At 43.7% G+C, this 26888-nt stretch overlaps 1 protein-coding gene and 1 pseudogene across 1 annotated transcript in view; one reads left to right on the top strand and one right to left on the bottom strand.

The window, feature by feature from the left end:
- LOC134355122 (protein FAM163A-like) overlaps positions 1–26888 on the bottom strand; it is a 267860-nt gene that overhangs the window by 118462 nt on the left and 122510 nt on the right. The gene's annotated exons all lie outside the window — the stretch shown is intronic.
- LOC134355286 (U1 spliceosomal RNA) lies at positions 12944–13095 on the top strand (annotated as a pseudogene).

Consider the following 26888-nt stretch of genomic DNA (forward strand, 5'->3'; position numbering starts at 1 on the left):
TCCCCCTTCGAGTATCACTGTCTCCCATCACCCCTCGATGGCACCGCCTTGTTGCAGGGAACAAGTATTCAGCCCAGGGCTCCCACTGATTCAGCGATATTGGTGTGTTGCAATGATTTTATACGTTCATACGGGGAAAATATGCGCTGTGTGTTTGATAAACAAACGTTACTTAAAATGTTATAATGCTATTATAAGTGACTTATATAACCATGTAACAATTACGGCACGGAAATAGGCGATCTCTGCCCTTCTAATCCGTGCCGAATGCTACTCTCACCTAGTCCCACCGACCTGCACTCAGGCCATAACCCTCCATTCCTTTCCTGTCCATATACCTATCCAATTTTTCTTTAAATGATAATATCGAACCTTCCTCTACCACTTCTACTGGAAGTTCGTTCAACACTTCAAGCTCCCCTGTCCTCCCCTGGTAATTGTCTTATCGCTATATTCATGCGAGGAAAATATGCGCTGTGTATTTAGTATTAAATTCGTTAGATAAACCCTTTTAGAAACGAAATTGATTGTATTAGCCACTTATCACCTATATTCCGGTCGTGATTAATACCCGCCGCCGCCGCCAACAGAATCGGCAAAAACAATTTTTAAGAAATCGGCACGGAAACGCATACGCAAGATACGCATGCGCATTGGTGCCCGCGCAAGGCTTCATGGTCATTGTAGTCTTCCACGGGGTAAACCCAACGTATTTGACTGCTACTCTTGTACGTTAGCAACCCTACCCCCCGGTGGGCCGGTCCGCAAGAATATTGTCAAAATGAAACCGGTCCGCAGTACGAAAAAGGTTGGGGACCCCTGCGTTAGTCTACACTGTTGAAGACACTTGCAGAATGCCATAAGTTCGAGAGTTTTGGGGCAGAAGTGAGTGCTGTTTCTATTACTAAGGAGAAGATGCATGGGAAGCTGAAAAATCTGAAGGTAGGTAAGTCATCCGGACCAGATGGACTACACCTGAGGGTTCTAAAAGAGGTGGCTGAAAAGGTTGTGGAGGTATTGGTAATAATCTTTCAAGAATCACTGGATTCTGGAATGTTTTTGGAGGACTGGAAAATTGCAAATATCACTCCACTCTTTAAGAAAGGAAGGAGGCAGAAGAAAGGAAATTATAGGCCAGTTAGCCTCACTTCATTGGTTGGGAAGACTTTGGAGTCAGTTATTAAGGATGAGGTTTCAGGGTACTTGGAGACACATGAAGAAGTTGGCCAATGTCAGCATGGTTTCCTTAAGGGGAGATCTTGCCTGACAAATCTGTTGTAATTCTTTGAGGATGTAGCAGTCTAGATAGACAGAGGAGATTCAGTGGATATTGTTTACTTGGATTTTCAGAAGGCCTTTGACAAGATGCCGTACATGAAGTTGCTTATGAAGGTAAGAGCCCATGGTATTAAAGGAAATATGCTAGCATAGATGGAAGGAGGCAGCGAGTGGGAATAATGGGGGCCTTTTCTGGTTGGCTGCTGACAACAAGTTGTGTTCCACATGAGGCAGTAATTGGACCTCTTCTTTTCATGTTGTAAGTCAACTATCTGGGTGATGGAATTGATGGCCTTTTGGCCAAGATTGCAGATGATGCAAAGATAGGTGGAGGGGTAGGTATTGTTGAGGAAGTAGGGAGTCTACAGAAGGATTTAGATTGGGAGAATGGGCAAAGCAGTGGCAGATGGAATAGCATGTATGGAAGAGTATGGTCATGCATTTTGGGAGAAGGAATAAAGGTGTACACTATTTTCTAAGTGGGAAAAAAAACTGAGAAATCAGAGGTGCAAAGGGACTTGGAAGTCCGTATGCAGGATTCCCTAAAGGTTAATTTGCAGGTTGAGTTGATGGTAAGAAAGGCAAATGCAATGTTAGCATTCATTTTGAGAGGACTAAAAAATAAGAGCAAGGATGTGATGCTGAGGCTTTATAAGCCATTGGTGAGGCTGCACCTGGAGTGTTGTGATCAATTTTTGGCCCCTTATCTAAGAAAAGATATGCTGACAATGGAAAGGGTCCAAAGGAGGTTCACAAGAATGATTCCGGGAATGAAAGGGTTAACATATCAGGAGCGTTTGGTGGCTTTGCGACTGAACTCACTGGAGTTTAGAAGAATGAGTGGGGAGGGATCTTATTGAAACCTATTTAATATTGAAATGTCTAGACAGTCTGGATGTGGAGAGGATGTTTTCTATAGTGGATGAGCCTAGGATCAGAGGGCACAGCCTCAGAATAGAGGGATGTCCATTTAAAACAGAGATGAGAAGGAATTTCTTTTGCCAAAGGTGGTGAATCTGTGATACGCATTGCCACAGATGGCAGTGGAGGTCAAGATATTGATTACATGTAAAGCAGAGTTGATAGGAGAATGTGGTTGAGAGGGATAATAAATCGACCATGATGGAATGGTGGAGCAGAGTCAATGGGCCAAGTGTCCTAATTCTGCTCCTTTAATCTTATGGTGTGTGTGAAAATATCCAGAATGAATGTAGGACTGCTCATGGACAACAGACGAAGCATTTGACTAGAGTTTGAAGACAAATGGGTCTTTAATCAATGTTTTGCTTTGTATTCACCAGTGAGAGTGACCTTCATGAATGTGAGGTCAGTGTAGAACATGCTGATATGCTGGAAAATGTTCAGGTTAGGAAAGAGCATTTGAATTGCTGTACCACACCAAGGTAACATAGAAGGATAGAAAACACCTCCTTTGATGAGTGGTCAGACCAAATAGGTTAAACTTAGTTAGAACTATGCACTTGAAAAGCTTCCTTAACTAAAGAACTTGGATATCTGGAATTCATTCTGAAATGTTGAGACTAGTCAATTTACACTTTTAAATAGATTTTTCGTGGCAGGTTTAAGAGGAATAGGTGCTCAAGTTGGGAATGTGGAAATAAGACTTAGAATTATCTACATTTCACAAGGAATGATGTGTCAGTTGCTAAGTGATCTGCTGTCAGACCTGTGTTTCTGATCAGTTCAAGTTCAAATTTAATGTTATTCAACCGCTAACCAAAACAATGTTCCTCTGGACCAAGGTGCACAGCACAGTGTATATAACTCACACACATTATATAAAGTATTATTACCACAAACAATAGAATGTATTCCAGAAGATTGACATTTAGTGTAAGGTGCAATTACAAGACAAGATTCAGGATTCAAGATTGTTTCATATCATTTCCAGTACACAGGTGTAAAGGAGAACAAAATCATTGCTACTCCAGATCTGATGCAGCATGAAAAATACAATAAGATAAAGAACATAATAATAAAAAAAGCACAATAAATATAAATAAATTAGATAACATGTACATTGACTGTATGTCTATAAAGTGATGCTGGGTACAGGAGTGTCAGTACACAAGGTGACTCTAATGGGAAATGATAAAGTCATGATGGTGATGGTGGGGTGTGGAGAGAGGTGGGTTAGTGTGTGAAGAAGGTATTGATCAGCCTTACCTCCTGGGGAAAGAAACTGCTTTTGAGTCTGGTGGTCCTGGCTTGGATGCTGTCCAGCCTCCTACCTGAGGGGAGTAGGACAAATAGTCCATGGGCAGGACGGATCGGATCCTTCATGATTTTGCTGCCTTTTTTCTGGCGCCTTTCTGTGTATATGTCCTTGATGATGGGTAGGCTGGTGCCAGTGATGCGTTGGGCAGTTTTGACTACTTGCTGCAGATACTTACTGTCCGCTGCAGTGCAGTTTCCGTACCATGCAGTGATGCAGCATGTTAGGATGCTCTCTACTGTGCATCTACAGAAGGAAATGAGTATAGATGTGCATAGTCCAGCCCTCTTCAGCCTCCTCAGAAAGTAGAGGCAATGGTGAGCTTTCTTGATTCTGGAGAATGTGTTCTGGGGCCATGACAGTGTGTGCACTCCCAAGAGTTCAAAACTGCTTGTAATTTCCACTGCTGTGCCACCGATGTGAAGAGGTGGGTGAATGGTGAGAGTGCACCAGAAGTTGATAACTCTCTCCTTTGTCTTATTGACACTAAGGAAGAGGTGATTTGCCTGCACCAGGCCTTGAGTTCTTCTGCTTCCTCTCAAAGGGCCAACTCATCATTGGTGATGAGCCCCACCACTGTTATGTCATTGGCGTCCTTGACAATGTGATTACTCGGCTGCTTGACCGTGCAGTCGTGTGTGAGCTGAGTGTACAGTAATAGGCTCAGCACACAGCCCTGGGTGGCACCGGTATTGATGACGATGGGGAGGGAGGAGCGGTTCTGCATCCTGACTATCTGAGGTCTGTTGGTGCACAGTGCTGTATTTAGAATAAAGAGTCGGCATTTGGTCAGCAAGGTCTGTGGGACAAGTTTTGAATGCTGAACTGAAATCCAGAAACTGCATTCTGACATTAAGTGCCCTTGTTTTCTAGGTGTGTCAGGGCCAGGTGCATGACAGATGCTATGGCATCTGTGTAGAGCAGTTCTGTCAGTAAGCATATTGGTGAGTGTCCTGTGTGCCAGAAATGGAGCTTTTGATGTGTGCTGTTACCAGCCATTCAAAGCATTTCATGATGATTGGCGTCATTGCCACCGGACAGTAGTCATTTAGTTCTGAAAGTGTAGAGTTCTTTGGTATGGGGATGATGGGTGGGTGAAGTGTTGAAGGTGTCCAAAAAGACATTAGTCAGCTGGTGTGCATACTCCCTGAGTCCTTGGCTTGGGATGTTGTCTGGCCCAGAATCTTGTGTTGCATGCCTCAGACATGCATACAAGTTGTTTAGCGTGCTGGGAAGGGAGGCGTCACTGTTATAGTCATTACTGGTACATTGGTTTATTGGATAGATGTTCCTGAATTTTTTGTGCGTAGGCAGTCTTCGCCCTCTTGATACCTAAGATAAAGTTTCTTCTGACTGTTACATCTCTAGACTTATCATCTTGGGATTTTAGTAGGGAGCACACCTCTGTGATCAGGGCTTCTGGATGGGCCGTGAGATGACTGTTCTTGGGTACTGATGTCATCTACACAGTTACAGGTGAAGGCATTGTCAGATGTGGCATATTCCTTGAGGCCTGTGGCTTATTTGTTCGTGGAGGCCTCCGTGAACATCTGCCAGTTAGTCCATTGAAAACAGTCCTGAAGCATAGAGATTGCCTCGTTAGGCCATACAGTGATGGTCCTCTTGACCGATTTCTCCATTTTCAGCAGCAGTCAGTATGATGGCATTAACATCATGGAGATGTGATCAGAGAGGCCAAGATGAGGGCATGGGATGGCTTTGTAAGTATTACATCTGATTGTACAAACATGATCGACACTGTTTGTTCCCCTAGTGGCCATGGTGACATGTTGATGGAATTTGGGTAAAATGTCCTCTGGGTTAACATGATTGAAGTCTCCTGCAATTATGAAGAGTCTGCCCAGATGTTTGTTTTGTAGAGAGTGATGATACTGTAAAGCTCTCCCAGTGCGTCCTTGGCGTTTGTGCTCGGGGGATGTAGACAACGGTGAGGAACAGAACAGTAAACTCCCTGAGCAGGTAATGTGGTCAGCATTTAATTGTAAGAAGTTCAATTGCCTCAGAACAGTGACAGCTAACTACGGGTGAGATTGTGCACCAACCTTTGATAAGGTCCAAATCTTAGAAATCCAAAAGAGGTGGAATCCATGTGTACATTAACAAAGATTGGTGCACAATCTCTCATTATTACATAAACCTTCAGTTTTCCCTGTAAGGAATTTGTAAGTCCTCCCCATGGAATGTGTGGGTTTCCTCCAGGGGCTCTGGTTTCTCCATGGAATGTGTGGGTTTCCTCTGGGGGCTCCAGTTTCCCCATGGAATGTGTGAGTTTCCTCCCACAGTTCAGATACATACCGGTTAGTAGGTTAATTGGTGATTGTAAATTGTCCCTTGATGAGGCTAGGGTTAAATCAGAGGTTGCTGGCTGGCACGGCTCCAAGGGCCCATTCTACACTTTACTTCTAAATAAATAGATAATGTTGCCGTGTGGCTGAATGCCTTTTCCAATTCTCCAGAGTTGGGAGCCTTCCACCATTCTACATTAATAAAATGTGTTAAGCTAGGTTTGTTTAGCGGTCAGTTCAATAGATTGAGAAAAAACAATCCCAACTTTTCTCTCATGGACCATAGAATAGGACAGTACAAGAACAGTCACCCAAGCCCATAGCCTGTGATGACTAATTTAAACTGCACACCTCTCTGAACATGGGCTATATCCATCCATTCCTTCTGGCTCTTAAACATTACTACTATATCTGCTTCCACCACTTCTCCTGGCACTTGATTGCAGACACCTACAACTCTCTTTATGGAGAACCTTGTCTTGTAAATCTTCCTTAAACTTTGCCCCACCCCCCTTCACCTTCACCTTCAAGCTATGCACTCTAGCATTTGACATTTTCATTCTGGGAAGAAGACTCTGATTAACTACCCTATTTATCCCTTTCATAATTTTATAAACTTCCACCAGGCCATTTCTCAGCCAAAAGAAAACAACCCATGTTTATCCAATCTCTCCTTAATGCCCAGACTCATCTTGGGTTTTGGTGTATCCATCTTCACTCTGACACTTCATCTCATGGACCATTCTTTGTTTGTGAGACTAAGCAGTCAGCGACTTTGCAATGGGGACATTACAGAGAAACCTGAACACACTTGAGCCATTGTTCACTTCCCAAGAAGGAGCCTGCCCGCTCCCTTAGTCTGTGACCAGGTGAGCCACAGATAGATGAATGATGATATTCCTTACTGTCACACAAGGTGAGAGCTACTAAATCATGATAGTCAACAAGCATAGTGGATTTAGTTCTTGGTGATGGGGTTCAGCTCCCAGGGTCCATATCAAGTGGTGCCGACACAATATATGCTACGGTTTGAGCTGCAGTACAACTGCAGGCCAAGTGATCTCTAAGACCTCAGTGGTGCTGAAAGACAGGGCGGGGGCTCAGTCAGTTCTGGAAATCCATCCAGCACTGGGGACCCTCTGCATCCAGGATATGCCCTCTTCTCATCACTGCCATCAGGGAGAAGGTACAGGAGCTTGAAGAGACGCACTCAACATTTTAGAAATGGTTGCTTTCCCTTCATCAGATTTCTGACCAGGCCATGAACCCATGGTTTACTTTCCCCCTTTTTTTGCACTGTTTATTTATTGTATATTTCTTATTGTAACAGTTGTTTTTTATATGTTGCACTGTACTGCTGTCACAAAACAACAAGTTTGACGACAAGTGTCAGTGATCATAAGAACATAAGATATAGAAGCAGAATTGGGCCATTTGGCCCATCGAAGCTGCTCCGCCATTTCATCATAGCTGATCCATTTCCCTCTCAGCCCCAAACTCCTGCCTTCTCCCTGTATCCTCTCCTGCCCTGACTAATCAACAATCTATTAACCTCTGCCTTAACTATAACCAATGACTTGGCCTCCATAGCCACCTGTGGCAGCAAATTCCACTGTCACCACTTTCTGCCTAAAGAAATTCCTCCTCTTATCTGATCTAAATGGGTGCTCCTCTTTTCTGAGGCTGTGTCCTCTGGTCTTAGACTCACACACCATAGGAAATATACTGTCTATATCCACTGTATCAAGGCATTTTAATACTCAACAGGTTTCAAAGAGATCCATCCTCATTCTTCTGAATTCCAGTGAGTGCAGGCCCAAAACCATCAAATGCTCCTCGTGCGATAAGCCTTTCAATCACAGAATGATTTGTATGAGCCTCCTTTGAACCCTCTCCAACGTCAACACATTCTTTCTTAGATAAGGAGCCCAAAGCTGCTCATAATTCTCCAAGTGAGGCCTCACCAGTGCCTTATAATGCTCAGCATTAAATCCTTACTTTTATATTCTAGTCCTCTGGAAGTCAGTGCTAACATTGTGTTTGCCTTCCTCATCACCGACTCGTCCTGCCACTTCTTTGCCCATTCTCCTAATCCATCTTGGTCCTTCTGTAGTCGCTCTTCTCCCTCAACACTACCTGTCCCTCCATCTATCTTCTCATCATCCACTAACTTGGCCACAAAGCCATCAATTCCATCATCAAAATCATTGACATATAACATAAAAAGAAGCAGTCCCAACACAGACCCCTGTGGAACACCACTAGTCACTGGCAGTCAGTCAGAAAAGGCTCCCTTTATTCCCACTCTTTGGCTCCTGCCAATTAGTTAATGCTCTATCTATGCTAGTATGTTTCCTGTAATACCATAGGGTCTTGTTAAGCAGCCTCATGTGTAACACCTTGTCAAAGGCCTTCAAAATCCAAGTTCACAACATCAACCAATTGTTCTTTGTCTATATTGCTTGTTATTCCTTCAAAGAATTTCAACAGATTTTCCAGGCAAGATTTTCCCTTAAGGAGACCATGCTGACTGTGGCCTATTTTATTATATGCCTCCAAGTACCCCAAAACCCCATCCTCAACAATTGACTCCAACATCTTCCCAACCACTGAGGTCAGACTAACTGGCCTATAAATTCCTTTCTTCAGCCTCTCTCTCTTTTTGGAGTGACATTTCAATTTTCCAGTCCTTCAGCACCATACCATAATCTATTGATTCCTGGAAGATCATTACAAATGCCTCCATAATCTCTTCAGCCACCTCTTTCAGTGCCCTGGGATGTAGACCATCTGGTCCAGGTGATTTATCAGACCTTTCAATTTCCCCAGCACCTTCTCCAGAGTAATGGCAGCTTCATTCACTTCTGCCCCCGACACCCGAACTTTCAACATACTGCTTCCACAGAGAAGACTGATGCAAAATACATTCAGTTTGTCCACTATTTCCTTGTCCCTAATTACTACATCTCCAGCACCAACTTCCGGTGGTCCAATATCTACTCTCACCTTTCTTTTACACTTCATATTTCTGAAGAAACTTTTGGTATCCTCTTTAATACTGGCTAGTTTACCTTTGTTTTCTATCTTTTCCTTCTTTATGACCTTTTTAGTTGCATTCTGTTGGTTTTTAAAAGCTTCACAATCCTCTAACTTCCCACTAATTTTTGCTCTGTATGTCCTCTCTTTGTTTTTATGTTGGTTTTGACTTCTCTTGTCAGCTGCAGTTGCATCACCCTGCCTTTAGAATACCTCTTCTTCTTTGGAATGTATCTATTCTGTGCCTTCTGAATTGCTCCCAGAGTCATTGCTGCTTTGCTGTTATCCCTTCCAATTAATTTTGGCCAGCTCCTCTCTCATGCCTGTGTAATTTCCTTTACTCCACTGTAATACTGATACATCTGACTTTAGCTTCTCCTTCTCAAATTGCTGGCTGATTTCTATCATATTATGATCACTGGGCCCTAAATGTTCCTTTACCTTAAGCTCTCTAATCAATTTTGGTCCATTGCACAAGGCCTAATCCAGAATAGCAGACCCCTTGTGGGCTCAGCCAAGAGCTGTTCTAAAAAGCCATCTCACAGGCATTCTATAAATCCCCCCTCTTGGGATCCAGCACTAAACTAATTTTCCCAAACTACCTGCATATTGAAATCCCCCATGATTATTGTAAGATTGCCCTTTTGACATGCATTTTCTATCTCCCATTGTAAATTGTAGACCATATCTTTGCTATTGTTCGGAGGTCTGTATATCACTCCCTTGTTTTTTAACCCTTGCAGTTACTCAGCTCTACCCACAAAGATTCAACACCTTCTGACCTTATTTCACATCTTTTTAATGATTTAATCTCATTTTTTCTGACAGATCCACCCCACCCCTTCTGCTTACCTGCCTGACTTTTTGATACAATATGTATCCTTGGACATTAAGCTCCTAGCTATAATTTTCTTTTAGCCACAACTCACTGATGCCCACAATGTCATACATGCCAATATGTAACTGTAACTGTGCTACACGTTTATCTACTGAATTCCATATACTGTGTGCATTTAAATACAACACCTCCAGTCCTGTATTTGTCACCCTTTTTGATTTTGTCCCCTTTTTTCATTTGCAACTCATCCCATTGACTGCAATTTTGCCCAATCATCAGCTTCTATTTGCTAGCAGTCACCACACACTGCCGCTGTTTATAAACCAACTACTTCATCCTCAGCACTATCACTCCAGTACCCATCCCCAGTCAGATTAATTTCAACCCTCCCAAACAGCTCTAGCAAATCTGCCCACAAGGATATTGGACCCCCTGGGTTCAGGTGTAACCTGTCCCTTTTGTACAGGTCATACCTTCCCCTGAAGGTATCCCAATGATCCAGAAATCTGAACCCCTGCTCCCTGCACCAGTTCCTCAGCCGTACATTCATCTTCCAAGTCATCCTATCCTTGCCCTCACTGGCGCACGGCACATCAGCAATCAGTGAGATTTACAGGAAGAGGTTTGTTCCTGCCTGGCATTGCAGCCTGCTGCACCTCCAGCAATGCCCATAGGTCAGCTGTAGGCTCATCAGCCTGGGACCACATTGATGTTTCACTACTCTTTGGAGGTCCTGCTTCTGATGATTCTCATTCTGATATAGTTACAAAGAGCCAATTGAAGACATAGCAGGTAGGTCTGGTTGGCTTAGAACTGGTGCAGAGTTTTCAGAGACTGAGCTCCTTTGTTACATAGACTCAATGTACCAGCATTCTTGTCACGTAGCTGTAAGGGGTTTCTTTTTTCATGTTACTGCGTAGTCTAATTAAAATGGCTTCTTTGTTATGTTAACTGCTGAGAAAGTCCTCCCGCTAGCAGTTTGTTTGGATTATGTTACTGATAAGAGGATGAACAAACCAACTGGGAGAGATGTTATTCTTTCTGTGTGTCTGTAAGTTATTGTGATGCACAGATTTTGGGGCAGAAGGCGGGAGAGAGAGACAGAGGATGGACAAGGTGCTGTGAGTCTGCTAACGGGGTCGGACCCCACGCAGGAGTCCGAGGTCCAGGGTGTTCGGCGAGGAGAGGAGACGGAGACGGACTCGGGTGGAGCATCTGGTCGACCACCGTTGTTGGTCCCAGGCGGCAGGTCGAGGTGGTCCGAGGGGAGACGCAGGGTGAAGAAGGAGGGTCCTGAGCTCCAACTGTTTGTGCATGAAGAGATTGAACTTTGATAAGTGTAGTGCCTTTTATTTTCCTTTTATATTTTGTCTCTATTAATTATATAGTTCCAGTGATATCTATAAACTGTAATTCTTTAATCGTATCTGGTATACAGTATTTTCTGTTATTTGGGCGGGATGGGGTACATCACACAGCATCCGCACAAACTAATTACCCAGTTTGGCGGGGCCGACGGCTGTTTCCCTAGACGACAGCGAGCTGAGCGACCCGGAGGCGTGCCAGGGGGAACTATATAGCCAACATTGGCCAACCCAGTTTCAGTGTTATTAATGGTTCTTCTGGCAAACCGACTCCTACGGTTCATGCTTGAAGGATCCCTACACTGCAGCCTCCTTGAATCTATCCAGTATAACATTGCTTTGTTATATGTTTTACAGCCTAGCCTGCAGGGCTAATGAGCAGCCAAGCAGCAGTTGAACAGCACTGTTGGTCACCAACATGCCACTGACAGAGTACAAGTGAACGAGTGCCCTCAGACCCAAGTGCCTTCTTCGTCCAGTCAAGCATTAGCTCCAACCTGCTGATCCCCACCTTGTCGCCTGCCCTAACAACAGCTCCAACCTGCTGATCCCTGCCCTGTCACCTGCCCTAACAACAGCTTGCACTTGTACAGTAAAATGTCCTAGGGCACCTTCCACGAGCATCAACTAGAAGTCCGAACAACATAAGCAAAGATTTTAATGCCATCCATAAGGGAATCAGAGCTAATACCTGCTGTTAAACGTCCCACAGGCAACATGTTATGGATTCAGGAGAAATTCTCCGGCCACAGCCACTGTCAGCACTCTCTGTACTGGCACCAGCTTAGAATAAAGGGAAAATGGCCTTAGTTTGCACTCTGTGAATTGGCTTTTGATTGAGCAACACGATTCCTACATGTTTCCCACCTGAAGTGACTTCCAGTGAAGCTCCTGCACTCGTGCGACTTTTAGTGAAACTCAAAGTGAAATGTGAGAAGCTTGCTGGCCAGTTGGCAAGGATTCTGCCACTAAGTAGTTCAGTTATTGTGGCAAGGAGTTTGAGTGTTGTGATACTCTAGGGTTGCATTTGTGTTAATGGTAGTAGGTCTGCTCTTTGGGCAAGTTGTAGAGGCAGTCCTGGTTCTTGCAGCATTTATAGAATGGCAGGGCTGCCTTCAGTGTCCTGGCGACAGAATACATACACTTTCGACAGTTGGATGATTTCATGACCCTCTCATATATCTTATTCAAATTAGATTCTTAAAGTCATCATAGCAGGCAGGAGTGGAAGAGGGTGTGCATGGAAGTGAGGATAAGCTCCAATTGCATGCACCTCAATTAGCCTATGACAACAAGTCCACCTCCTGGCATTCACATATGGCTTAGTTACTAAGCCTGGCAGAACTATTTCTACTGACAGGAGGAGGGGCAAAAGCGGGTTACTGACACCTTATAATCAGTCACTTTGGGCAGATGGGGTTTGTCAGCCATGGTTGGCATCTCTCCTAGGAGAAGGAAAACTCTTAACCTCAAATTTTTGCTGCCTTGTGGCTGTACCCACTCATGAGGAAGGTTTTAGGAGTAAACCCTCTCTGGAATTAGAACCCCTAAGGCAGTCCTCTGTTGAGTTCAACACTGTCTGGAAACTCCTGCAATACTGCTGGTGCCAAACCATGTCGGTCTCTGCTGTTCCTCTGGATTCATCAGCTGTGTGGACAGGGTGAGCCTGCTACACGGACAACAGCTTGCTCTCCGTACCGTACTGCCCTGGCTTGCATACTAGCTTGCTTATCACATGACAGTCCATGGTTGACCCTGACCAAAGGAGGGCCTTTGGGCCTTGTAGAAATCTGAGAGTGATACAGCATTGAAACAAGCTGTTTAGTCCAACAAGTCCACACTGACTATCAGTCAGCTATCTCCACAAATCCATACACTAATCCCACTTCTTACCTGGTAGGGAACCGTCGGTGATCAGGAGGGCCGAGGTTCCAGGACGAGGCTATCCCATTGCACTTCGGGTGTGCTGACGCCTGCCATATCCCCAAATGCGGGATATTCGACTGCATAATTTGTCCACACTGACTATCAGTCAGCTATCTCCACAAATCCATACACTAATCCCACTTCATGCTCCACAAGAGCATGGAAACATACTGCCCACGTGGTGAGAGTCTGGAATTCTCCAGCAAGAGTTTTACAGAGGCTACATCATTGGGAGTATTAAATGAGGTGGTCAATAAACTTTTGAAAGGTTTAGGGAACTTAAGAAGACTAAAACTGTGCCCAGTACTCCCAAGTGTGTGGTCTCAGCAACAGTCAGAACCACTGCAACAAATATTCTGTTTCTAAACCTCGCCCCTTGCAGTAATGGCCCATATGCTGTTTGCCTCAGACACATAGAGTTATCCAGCACAGAAACAAACCCTACAGCTCAACTCATCTATGTCGATAAAGGTGCCTACCTTTTCTATCTATGTATCTGTCTAAACATCTTACTAATTACTTGCTATAGGTTTCTGCTGGAGTCAGAGTTATATAGCACAGAAACAGGGCCTTTAGCACAACTGGTTCATTCTCAAAAAGATTCCCATCTAAGCTGGTTGAATTTGCCTATGTTTGGATCTGCATTTAAAAGCAATTTAAAATTTGTTATTGTAGCTGCCTCAACTACTTCCTCTGGTGGTTATTTGAGATACCTACTGCAATTTGTTTATATAAGGCATTGATCAGACTGCAGTTGCAGTATTGCGAGCAGTTTTGGGTCCCTTATCTAAGAAAGGATATTTTGGCATTGGAGAGGGTCTAGAGGAGGTTCATGAGAATGATCCCAGGAATGGAAGGGTTAATGTATGATGGGCAGTTGATGGCTCTGGGCCTGACTCGCTAGAGTTTAGAAGAATGGTGGGGTTGGGGGGGTGGGCTATCTCATTCAAACCTACCAAATATTGAAACACCTGTATTGGGTGGATGTGGTGAGGGTGTTTCCTATTGTGGAAGAGTCTAGGACTCCAGAGGGCACAGCCTTAGAATAGAAGAACATCCCTTTAGAATAGAGATTAGGAGGAATTTCTTTAGCCAGAGGGTTGTGAATCTGTGGAATTCATTGCCATGGACAATTGTGGAGGCCAAGTCATTGGGTATGTTTGAAGCAAAGGTTGATAGGTTCTTGATTAGTCAGGCCATCAAAGGTTAGAGGGAGAATGGGGTTGACACAGCTAATAAATCAGTCATGATGGAATGGCAGAGCTGACTGGATGGGCTGGATGGCCAAAGTCTGCTCCTGTTCTTACGGCCTTATGGCCTGTGGTCTTAAGTGTTGCCCTTCAAGTTCCTGTTAAATCTTTCCCTTCTCACTTTAAACCTATACCCTCCTGATCCCCCATCCCTTGGGAAAAGCGTGGTGGAGCTCTGGGAACTGGCACAGCCAGAGGAGTTACAGTCTTGGGCGGATCAACCGTGATGGTATTGAATGGTGGGCCAGCTGACCCACTTCTGCTCCTGCGTGTTCTTGTGTGGAATGCTTCACTTCATGGACTGGCAAGGTCTGAAATTATTCGATGTTGGAAGAGAATTGGATCCATTCTTCATGTGGAGTGGTGGGGAGGTACTGAATTTGTTGAGTTGAGCAGTCTCCAGAGCTGGCAACAGTTGCAGTGGCGTCAGAATATTGCTGCACAGTGAGTGTCAATATATAATTAGACTGGATCTTTACAGGAAGCATTGAAATGTAATGGACAATGGCATGTTGCTTTCAGCTTTCTTAGGACCCTGATAGTCGCCCATTATTTTGTATCATTCCATGACCTGCTCTTTGGGTGACTCCATGGCCACAGGAAGAAGTTTGGATGTCTCTGCCTCCATTGCTCATTACAATCCGAGTGGAACTGGAGAAAGGCCCCATAAAATGCCAACATCAGCATTTCCTTCTCGTCTAAAGATACCTGGAAGATTTGGGTCATCTCTTGGTCCTTCCTGGTGAGTTTGCCAAAAGGATGGATAACTGCTGTCTGCCAAAGCAGTGGAGACAATTCTGAGGAATAGGGATACTGGGGGCTGGTGGGGTTGTGGGGGAGTGGATGTTGCTGACAGGCAATGCTGAAGAGATGCTTTAATGAGCTCTTTCTCCAGTTGCAGTGGCCATAACAGCAGAGGGATTGTGCCAGCAACTTTTTAAGAAGTTGTTTCAGATTGGCTAAGTGTGTGGCAGCTCAGCCAATGGAATGAAGGTAGGGTAGAGTGGGCCAGTGGAAGAGTGCGAAGTTCAAGATTTGGTGAGGCAGTAAGCACGGGTAAGGTTTCCAGTTAATCTGTAACTTTTGACTTAGTGTAGATAAAATTCTGGTAAGGTCACTTTCTACAAGATGTGGGAAGTTATCGTACCTTTCAGTCTCCCTGATGCCTGCACCTGTGGGAAGTGCATCCTGCTGCAGAGCAGATTAAGGTACTGGAGGTGCAGGTAGATGTACTCAGAGTCATCCAGGAGGCTGAAAATACCATAGATGAAAGCTTTAGTGAGACGGTCACACCCTAGGCACAGACTACAAAAAAATGGACAGGTAACCTCCAGGAGAAGTACGGGGAGCAAGCCGACAGACCAATAATCCCCTGCAGCCATTTCCCTCAGTAACAGGTATACCTCTCTTGGATGGTGTTGGGGAATGACCTTTCAGAGGCTGGCAGCATTAGCTGGGTGAGTGGCACCGTGCCCGGCTCTGAGGCAAAGGAAGAATAAAGTCAGGCTGAATGATAGTGATTATCAACACAATAATAAGGGGTGCAAATAGGAGTTTCTGTGTCCACAGTTGAAACTTCAGAACTGTGTGTTGCCTTTCCTGGTGCCAGGGTCAAGGATGTTTTTTTGCGGTGTGTACGAGACATTCTGAGAGGGGAGGGTGAGCAGCCAGAGGTTGTGATCTATATTGGTACCATGAGATAGGCAGGACCAGGGATGAGGTACTGCAAGGTGATTTTAAGGAGTTAGGTGAAAAGTTAAAGTGCATGACCTCCAGGGTTGTGATCTCAGGATTACTACTCATACCTCGTGCTAGTGAGATGAGAAATAAGTACAAAGTGAAGTTCAATACATTGCAAAGGAATTGGTGCAGGAGGGAGGCTTCAGATTTATGGATCACTGGGCTCTCTTCCAGGTCAGGTGGGAAGTGCACGAACAAAATGGCTTCCACCGGAACTGGAAGGGAGCCAGTATCTTTGCCGGGAGGTTTGCTAGTACTACTTGGAAGGGTTTAAACTGGAGTGGCTGGAAGGGGGAACCACAGCAGCAGGGCAATATGTGGTAGGGTTAAGAGCAAGAAAAATGGTAGGACAAGTAAGGCTGAAAGGAAAGAGAGAAATGGACAGACAATAAATGTGGTGGAACTGATCAGTTGAAATTAGTTTATTTCAATGCTAGGAGTATTATGGGGAAGGAGGATGAAGTTAGAGCTTGGGTCAGCACATAGAATTACAATGTTGTCACATGAGGATTGGTACTGGCACCTCAATGTTGCTGTGTTTTGTTGATTTAATGGTTATTGGGGAGGGTGGAAAAGAGGTGGAGGGGTTGCACTATTGATAAAGGAGAATGTCACAGAGGCCACTGTGTAGGCTCATCCAAAGAGATAATTTGGATCATGCTCCACAATAAGAAAGAAGCCATTATGTTGATGAGATTGTACTGCTGTCCCACTGCCAATAACCATCGAGAGATGGAGGAACAGGTATGTCGACAGATTATGGAAAGGTGCAGAAACAACAGGATGTTATAGGGTTGTCCCAGCATTGACTGAAATTCACTTTAATACAAGTTGCTTAGATATGAAACACTATATGAAGAGTGCAACTAGAGGAGAATATGTACTGGACCTGGTCTTGGGAAATGAGTCAGGCCAGATGACAGATCCTATAGTGGGTGAGCAATTTGGGAATAGTGACCACAGCTCATTAGTTTTAAGATTGTTATAAGTAATAATAAAATTGAATCTAGCAGGAAGGTACTAAATTGGGCAAGGGCAAATAATGATAGGATAGTGACAGCAGCGGCTATCAGACAAGTTCATGTCTGACATGTGAGAATTGTTTAAAAACCAGCTGATCAGAGTTCAGGATCTGCACGTTCCGGTACCAAGGACAAGAATGGCAAGGGAACTGTGGATGACCTGAAGTCATAAATTTAATCAGAAAGAAAAAAGAAGCTTACGTAAGGTTTAGGAAGCTAAAATCAGACTTGGCCCTTGTAGAATATAAAAATAGCAGGTAAATGCTTAAGCAGGCAATTAGGAAGGACAAAAGGTCCATGCAATGTCCCTGGTGAGCAGGATCAAGGAGAAAACTAAGGCATTTGATGCTTCAAAGTTCAAAGTAAATTTATTAGCTAAGTACATATATGTCACCATATACAGCCCTGAGATTCATTTTGTTGCGGGCATACTCAATAAATCCATAATAGAATCAATGACAGACTGCCCCAACTTGGGCATTTCAACCAAAAGACAATAAAGTCTGCAAATACTAAAAAGGAGGAAGCAATAATAAGAAGAAATTAATAAGCAATAAATATCAAGAACATGAGATGAAGAGTCCCTGAAAATGAGTCCATAGATGTGGGAATATCTTAGTGATGGGCCAAGTGAAGTTGAGCGAAGTAATCCCCCTTGGCTCAAGAGGCTGATGGTTGAGAGGAAATAACTGTTCCTGAACCTGGTGGTATGAGGCCTGAGACTCCTGTACTTTCATCCTGATGGCAGCAGTGAGAAGAGAGCATGTCCTGGGCAGTGGGTATCCCTGATGATTGATGCTGCTTTCCTGTGACAATGCTTTGTGTAGATGTGCTCAATGGTGGGGAGGGCTTTACCTGTGATGGACTGGGTCGAATCCACTACGTATTGTATGATTTTCCATTCAAGAACGCTGGTGTTTCCACGCCGATCAATACACATCTGTAGAGGTTTGTCAAAGTTTTAGATGTCATGCAGAATCTACACAGACTCCTAAAAAAGTAAACGTGCTACTGTGCTTTCTTTTAATTGCACTTACGTGCTGGCCCAGCACAGGTCCTCTGAAATAATAACGCCGCGGAATTTAAAGTTGTTGATCCTCTGATGAGGACTGATTCATTGACCTCTGGTTTACTTCTCCTGAAGTTAATAATCAGCTCACTGGAATTGCTGATGTTGAGTAAGAGGTTGCATTTATGGAACCACTCAGCCAGATTTTCAACCTCCCTCCCAGATGCTTATTTGCCACCACCTTTGATTTGGCCTGCTTGCATTAAGAAAAAGAAGATAATTAAGGAGATGGTCGCTTCACTTATGGATAAAGGAGGGAAATTGTGGCTGGAGTAGCTGAGGTACTAAATGAGTACTTTGTTTTGATATTTACTGAGGAGAAGGATTTGGAAGATAGTGATGGTGTTGTGGAGCATGCTGGGAGATAAAGGAGGAGGTAGGCAGTGGTGGGTCTTCTGAAAAGCATTAAGGTGGATAAATCCCCAGGGCCAAATAGCATTTACCCCAGATTATTGAAAAACCAGGTGAGGAGATTACTGGGGCTTTGATGAAGATTCTTGTATCCTCACTAGCAACAGACAAGGCCCCAAAAGACTGAAAAGTGGCAAATGCTATTTCTTTAGTCTGGTAGAAAGGAAGCTCATGGAGAGGATACTGAGGGAAATGATTATGGTTAGGGCTACGTACATGTGGAAAAGCATGGCCTGCTTAGGGACAGTCAGCATAGTTCTGTCATGCCTTATGACCCTGATCATGTTTGTTGAGGTAACAAATGAGTTTGAAGAGTGTACGACAGTGGATGTTATCTGTCTGGACATTAGTAAGGCATTTGATAAGGTCCCTCATGGAAGGTTGATTCACAAGATAAAGATGCATGGGATCCAGGGTGAATTTCAAGTTTGGATTCAGAACTGGCTTGCCCATAGAAGAGAGAGATAGTGTTGTAGTCTATTATTCTAGCTGGAGGGCCATGACTAGTGGTATTCCACAAGGATCATTGCTGAGATCTCTGTTGTCTGTTATATATATATCAATAATTTGAGTTAAAATGTAGATGGGTGGACTAGCAAGTTTGCAGATGACACCATCATTGGTGGAGTTGTAGTCAGTGTAAAGGACTATTAAAGAGTATAGCAGGATATAGAACAGTTGCTGATATGGCCAGAGACATGGCAGATGGAGTTTAATCTGGGTAAATGCGAGATGTTGTACTTTAGAAGATCAAATGGAAAGAGAAAGTACACAATATTAGACCCCTTAGTAGTGTTGAAATACAGTGATCTTAGGAACAGGTGCACTGCTCTGCCGAGCATTGTGAGCATGGTATGTTGGCACCAGAATGTGTGGCAACACTTGTGGGCTGCCCCAAAAACACCCTCATGTCTGTTGGTTGTGAACTCAAACAATGCATTTCACTGTATGTTTAGATGCATACAGTACATGACAACCAAACTTGAAGCTCGCATCTTGCAAGTAGCTTTGCAAGTGGTAAAGAAGGTGTATGGCATGCCAGCCTTCATTAGTAGAGGTGTTAAGTTTAAGACTAAGCAAGTCATGCTGCAGCTGTATAAAATGTCAGATCACACTTGAAACTTTGCGTTCAGTTCTGATCACCCGAGGATCTGGACTCTGTGGAGAGGGCATAGAGGAGGCTTACCAGGCTGCTGCCTGGAATAGAGGGGATGAGCTAAGGAAAGTTAGAATAAACCCGGATTGTTCTTCTCAAATAATGGAGGTTAGGGGAGATCTGATAGAGGTTTTTAAAATTAAGAGGGGTAGATCAGGTAGACAGTAAGAATTCTTTCCCCAGGGTAGAAATGTCAAAGCTGAGGTGAGGGGTAAAGATTTTCATGTAAAGAGTGGTAGGTACCTAGACTTGTTTACCAGGGGTAGCGGTGGGAGAGGCAGGTTGGTGGAGTTAAGAGGCTTTTTAGATAGACACGTGACTATGAGGAGAGTGGAGGGGTATGGATGACATTTAGTATAAATTAGCACCGCAAAACGGTACATTATGGGCCCAATGACCTGTCCATATTGTTCCATATACCATAATGAAATAAATGATGCAAAGAGAATTCTGTACAGTGAGCAGTTTATCCTGCTTTGACCCCATAGTCTTACAGCCTGCTCAGTCACACTAGCTGAGTCACCACACCAAAGGAACAAAGGCTGGGTTTAAATAGCATGAAACCAGTTTCAACACTTCTAACCATTCGGTCAGGCAATATCCACAATTAGCTGCTTGATCAGTTCCTTGACACCGTTGCATGGCCAAGGTGATCAACCTTAGTTGCGAAATTGCCAATTACTGCAGTGTCCTAAGTCTTTAGAAGGCAAAAGATTCAAATCTCCTGGGGGATGCCATATTTCCTGAGATTAGATTGTAAAACTTACTTCTCTCTGCATCTCAGGTGTACGTACGAGATTCCATGCTCTCATTTTGAAGAGAACCAGGGACTTCTTTCTGGCATCCTGGATTCTCACTCTAACCTGCCCCTGCAACCCTCACCATATTTGCAGAAGCAAATATGACGTCCTTAGCTCATGTACCCTGGTTTATCCGAAGCCCCAAACATCAGCCAGACCTTAATGATTTCCTGATTTACAATTCATTGAATTATGATTGTCCTTTTTTGTGATTTGACAGCATAATTCACTTGAAATCATTTTTATGTATCTACCAGTCTCTGAGATTTAATAAAGTTTGGGATTTTGATCTTGCATGCATTCCAACATGGATTTAAAATAGCAGCTCTTTTACAGATTAAGTATATAACTTATGATTTGCTGTTGTTTACTCTAACATATCCTCCACTTTTCTGTCCTAACCCCCTCTTCAGATTTTATTGAGACACTTTTCTTTCTGTTTCTTTATCAAATTATTGTTCAGTTCTTCCTTTGTGACAAGATTGACTTCCTTTTGTGGAAGGAGCCTCCACACATGGGGCTGAATCAGTCAGGCTGTGGCCAGTGAACCAAGACTCAGTCTTGACTTTAGCTGCTGTGTGTGTAGAGCTTTCACATTCTCCCTGTGTAGGCTATTTTAAGGCTGATAAAACAATTCCAGTTGAAGTTTGAGATGGAATTGGATGCATGTCCACTCTGGCAGAGTTTGCAGGCTAGTACTTCTACCAGTCAAAACCTAACATCATGAATGGCTGGGATGTTTCACTCCCAGATGAGCTCAACATCTTTTCTGCAGGCTTTGAACGGGAGAATGAAACTACACCTGTGTGAATCCCTGCAGCATCTGATGAGCCTGTAATCTCTGATTTGGAGGCTGTCATCAGAACATCTTACAAGAGGGCAAACCTAGCAAAGTGTTAGGCCCTTATTGTCTACCTGGTAAGGCAGTGAAAACCTGCCATCTAACTGGAGGGAGTGTTCAAGGACATCTTCAATCTCTCATTGCTGCTGCTGCAGGTTCCCACCTGTTTTAAAAGGGCAACAATCAAACCAGTGCCCAAGAAGAGCAGGGTGAGCTGCCTCAATGACAATTGTCCAGTGGCACTCTACTCAATCGTGATGAAGTGCCTTGAGAGGTTGGTCATAGCCAGAATCAATTCCTGTCTAAGCAAAGACCTGGACCTGTTGTAGTTGCCTATTGCCTCAATAGGTCTACAAGAGATGCAAACATACTGGGTCTCCTATCGGCCTTAGATCACCTGGACAATAGCAATAGCTATGTCAGGCTGCTGTTTACTGAATACAGCTTGGTGTTCAACACAATCATACCCTCAGTCCTAATAAAGAAGCTCCAACACCTGGGTCTGTGTACCTCCCACAGAACTGGATCCTTGACTTCCTCATTGGGAGGACACAGTCAGTGCGGATCAGAATTAACATCTCCTCCTCGCTGACAGTCAACACTGGCTGACCTCAAGGATCCTTAGCCCACTGCTCTACTCCCTCTACACCCATGACTGTGTGGTTAGGCACAACTCAAATGCCATATATAAATTTGCCGATGACACATCTGTTGTTGGAAGAATTTCAGATGGTGACGAAGAGGCATACAGGTTATGAGAAGAAAAGCAATCCTTGCAAGGCTATGATAGCTGGAGATAGGAATGTCTTACCTAACAAACATTTACCCTGGTTCTTTACCACCACAAGCAATCACATGACATCATCTGATCAGGAAATTTAAGCAGCGTGTTCAACTGAGGTCCAGATGTTTGACCTGCTGTGTGTCATACACACTGTACTGTATATCCTCTAAAATCTATTGTAGCCCATCAGTTTTCATACCAAATCCACTTACAGGTATAGGTACTTCTCTCTGTCTATGTACTTTCCCATGTTTCCATCCATCATGTCACTATTGACACTTAATTCACTGTCCACAATCCTTGTGGAACATTAGTCACGTCTCTCCCTTGCAAATCTCCCCAACATTTATTTATCTGTCTGTTCAGCACTTCTCAGAATCATAAATCTCAGTAAATTGGAGTAATATATACACCAAGAATCCACGCGAGGTGCATTAAGTGCTTATTATATGGATAAAAATTGCATTAGTTATTTGTAAAGTGGGAGAACTGCACATCAGATGGTGGACCGTGGTTACTTATGAATAAATGATCGTGAACAGTTGGATTCATAGCATAATCCAAGGCAGAAATGAGCCTTTCAGTACATTTTGTCCATGTTGTGCAAAATACCCATCTATACTAACCCTATATGCCTGTATTTGGCTCTATCCTTTCCTATCCATGTACTTGTTTTCTGATTGTTGACAGTGTTTGTAATCTTGGAGAATTCAGTGTGAGTTATGGAACATTGATAGTGGGTTAACGAGTTGAGCTTGGAGGAGGGGTTCCAACCATGTGATCTTATTGAGTGCAGTCAATGTTACCTGCACTGTGGAGCTACGAGCAAGGGAAAGATTTGGAAGGTCGGTCATCTAAATGTAGCATCAGTAGCTGAGTGGGGCGGTTGTATTCATGTTGATTTGGGACAGTAAGGTTACTTATGAGAAGTTACATTAAAGTAATGGATTACAGACAGTGTTATAATTGCTGTAATTTGGGAAATTATACTAATTAGGTGATTATGAAATGGGTGAAGTGGTCATAATGTGAGTGATGGTTTAGGGATGAGGCATAGTTTATTCATGAATCATGGATTAATGGCAATGGGCTATTGGGTTGTAAAATGGGAGGTCTCATGTCAGGAGTTGATTGTGGGGAGTGAATTACATCTAATTTCACCAGATATCTGCTGTCCTTACCTATTCTGACCCAAACATGTTTCTAGACACACCATTCCCATCTGAAACAACCTAGCAAGCCAAGTACAAGGGTAGATAGGATGGGCAATAAATACGTGCCTTACAGGTAAAGCTCACATCTTTCAGCTATGGAGAGGAATTGAGTTTGGTCTATGTAATACAGTTGCAGTGCAGTGGAAATTACATGGGTGGCTGATTGTGGGCACTGAGATGTAGTAGCCCATATTGATGCCCTCAATTTTGAAGCAACTTTACATTTTAGAAATGCTGCCGGAAAATTAATATTGAATTATGGTCAAGTCCTCACTGGGAGGAGCCGCAAATCTCTACTTGCTTCAAAACCAAGCTATCATTTTACTTTCCAATCATCTTCCTCTGAGAGGGGCCATCAGCAGGCACACAGCCATGCTCCCAGGTTTTGGGTGGGGTACATGACAGGTTGGGTTCCTGTCGTGAAGAATAGGGACAGAGCAATGATTCGCGATAAGTAGACAGCTCCTCCTGATCATTTCACCCATGTTATGGTCTGAGGCATTAGATAATCTTCTGATTGACCTTTATTGTACTGATTGCCCATCCTTGAGAAAATAGGAATCACTTCTGGTTAGGCTACATCTAAAGAATTGCATTCAGTTCTATTCTCACCCATTATAGGAAGGGTGTGGAAGTTTTGAAAAGATTGCAGAAGAAGTTTGCCGTGATACTGCCTGGATTAGAGGGCGTATGCTATAAGGAGATACTGGATAAATTTGTGTTGTTTTCTGTGGAGCAGCGGAGGCTGAGGGAAGTTTTTATGATTGTGTGAGGCATAGGTCAAGTCGACTACTGGTATCTTTTTCCCAGGCTTGACTACTAATACTAGAGAATGTACATTTACGGAGGGGGGTGGGTATAGTTGGTATATGTTCTAAGGAGGAGTGTGGAACAAAATTTTGTACAGTGATGAGTGCCTGAAATGCACTGACAAGGTGGGAATGGAGGGAGATACAATACAATAGAGACTCTTAGACAGGCACATGAAAACGCAGAGAATAGAGGAATATGAATATTGTGTAGGCATAAGTGACTATTTCAGTTAGTTTGGATAACATTATGAGCCGAACAGTCTGTTCTTGTTCTGTGCTGTTTTATATTCTGAGTTGCCAACATTTATATAACTGCCTGGTACAAGTAAAAGTAAGAAAGGCTGTTTTTAATGATTTATTTGGCAAATTAATAATCTTTGAAGTAAAGTCCATGGAAAGGAACTGCTCCCCAAGATTGTCTCTCACCTACAACCTCTGTGGAGCTCAGTGCATCCATAATAGAGTCATAGAGGCATAAGGCACTACAGCACAGAAACAGACCCTTCACCAGCAAGTCCATGCCGAACTGTAATTTTGCCTAATCTTGTTCCACCCGCACCTGGACCACAGCTCTCCATACCCCTCCCACTCAGCAAACTTCTCTTAAATGCCACAATCAAACTTGCATCCACCACTTCCATTGGCAGCTCATTCAACATTTGTACCACCCTTGGAGTGAAGAAGCTTCCCTTCAGGTTCCCCTTAAATAGTTCACCTTTCACCCTTAACCTATGATCTCTAGTTCTAGTCTCACCCAACCTCGGTGGAAACAGCCTGATTGCATTATACCCCTCATAATTCTGTATACCTTTATCATATCTCCCCTCATTCTCCTATGCTCATCACTTTTAAGTCCTAACTGTACAACTTTTCCCTATAACTCCGGTCATCAAATTCCAGCAATAGCTTTGTAAATCTTCTCTGTACATTTCAATCATATTGATAACTTTCCTAAAGGTAGATGACCAGAACTGCAGGCAATGTTCCAAATTTGGCCTCACAAATGACTTGTGTAACTTCAACTTAACATCCCAACTACTGTACTATTTATGAAGGCCAATGTGCCAAAAGCTCTCTTAATGACCCTATCTAGCTGTGATGCCACTGTCAATGAATTATGGATCTGTATTTCAAGATCACTTTGTTTTATCACACTCCTCAGTGCCCTTATCATGTACTGTAGGGCATGGTCCTAATTCATGCCAAGTCACCGTCACCCATGTGCTCAGTGCCTTCTACTGGTCCCCAGCCCAGTGATTTTAAAATGCACAGCCTGGTTTACAAGCCCTTCTCCTACCTCATCGCCCCCCCGCCCCCCGTAACATCTCTGTAACATCCATCAGTTCTTCAAGTCTCTAAGAAACCTGTGCTCCTCCAGTTTTGGCTGCTTGCACATTCCAATTTGACCCTCTCCCCCACTTCACTATCCTCTTTTAGGACTCTCCAGGTGACACAATATTTTATCAAGACTTTGTTCAATTATTATCTTATGCTCACTGTATATTCAATTTGCTTAGAGAGAAATGAGATAAGCACAGAATGAAAACCTTTGACTATAGTCTGCACCAACCACCACCTATTTTTTTTTACTATTTCTACTCTAACCTATTTTATTCTCCTAATTTACCAATAGATTGATCTACTCTGCAGGAGCACTGCCACAGGGAGAAGGTGCACTCGAGATCAGAACAGAACCGGTTCTTCGGAGCTGTGAAGCAATGGCTCTGCCTTTTTGTGCCACTGTGCTGCTACGTGTCTTTGTTTATGTGAAGCTCTTTATGATTTCTTACTCTGGTAAAGGCTGTATGGAAATGGCATTTAAATGGTGAGCAGCTTGACCTCCCAATTGTAAATGCTCCTCCAGCAGCTCTTCCAAGAGAATGAACAGGAACCTATTTTCAGCTCTTTATCAAAGCTTTACCAATAGCTTGGAGAAGATATCACTAAAGACAGCCCAGTTAAGACTGATGTCATTCCACAGATGTCATTCTGCTTCAAGGCAAACCGTCAAGACCCACAGACAGTGGGAGAGATCTGGATGGAAGGATTTGGGCAATTGGCAGCTGGGGACAGAAGACCATTCAAGTGTGTGACAGTGATTGATCGTGACTTTATTTCTCCCTGAGAAAAAACATTAGCTTGTAACTCCAGGCAACATACATAAAATGCTAGAGGAACTCAACAGGTCTGGAAACATCTATGGAAATGAAGAAATAGTCGCTATTTCAGGCTGAGACCCTTCTTCAGGACCGAAATGAAAGGGGAAGACACCAGAATAAAAAGGTGGGGGAGGGGAAGGAGATAGCTAGGTGATAGATGAAGCCAAATTGGTAGGAAAGGTAAAGGGCTGCAGAAGAAGGACTCTGATAGGAGAGGAGAAAGGGAAGGAGGAGGGGATCCAGGGGGAAGTGAAAGGCAGCTGAGAAGTGGTAAACGGTCAGAGTGGGGAATAGTAGAAGATGATGGGAGGAGGAGGAAACAATTTTTTTCCACAAGGAGAAATCGATGTTCATGCCATCAGGTTGGAGGCTACCCAGAAGGAATATAAGGTGTTGCTCCACCACCCTGAAGGTGACCTCATCTTGGCACAAAAGGATGCCATGGACTGACATGTCAGAACGGCAATGGGAAATGGAATTAAAAAGTTTGGCTACTGGGAAGTTCCACTTTGTGTGGATGGATAAGTCCCGGGAGGGAGATTAGTGGGGAGGGACCCAATTCCTGCAGAAAGCAGAGGGGGAGTGATAAAAAATACGTTTATTGGTAGGATCCCTTTGGAAATGGCAGAATTGCAGAGGATGATAT

The sequence above is a fragment of the Mobula hypostoma genome, chromosome 12 (genome assembly GCF_963921235.1).
Source record: "Mobula hypostoma chromosome 12, sMobHyp1.1, whole genome shotgun sequence".
Taxonomy (NCBI): Eukaryota; Metazoa; Chordata; class Chondrichthyes; order Myliobatiformes; family Myliobatidae; genus Mobula; species Mobula hypostoma.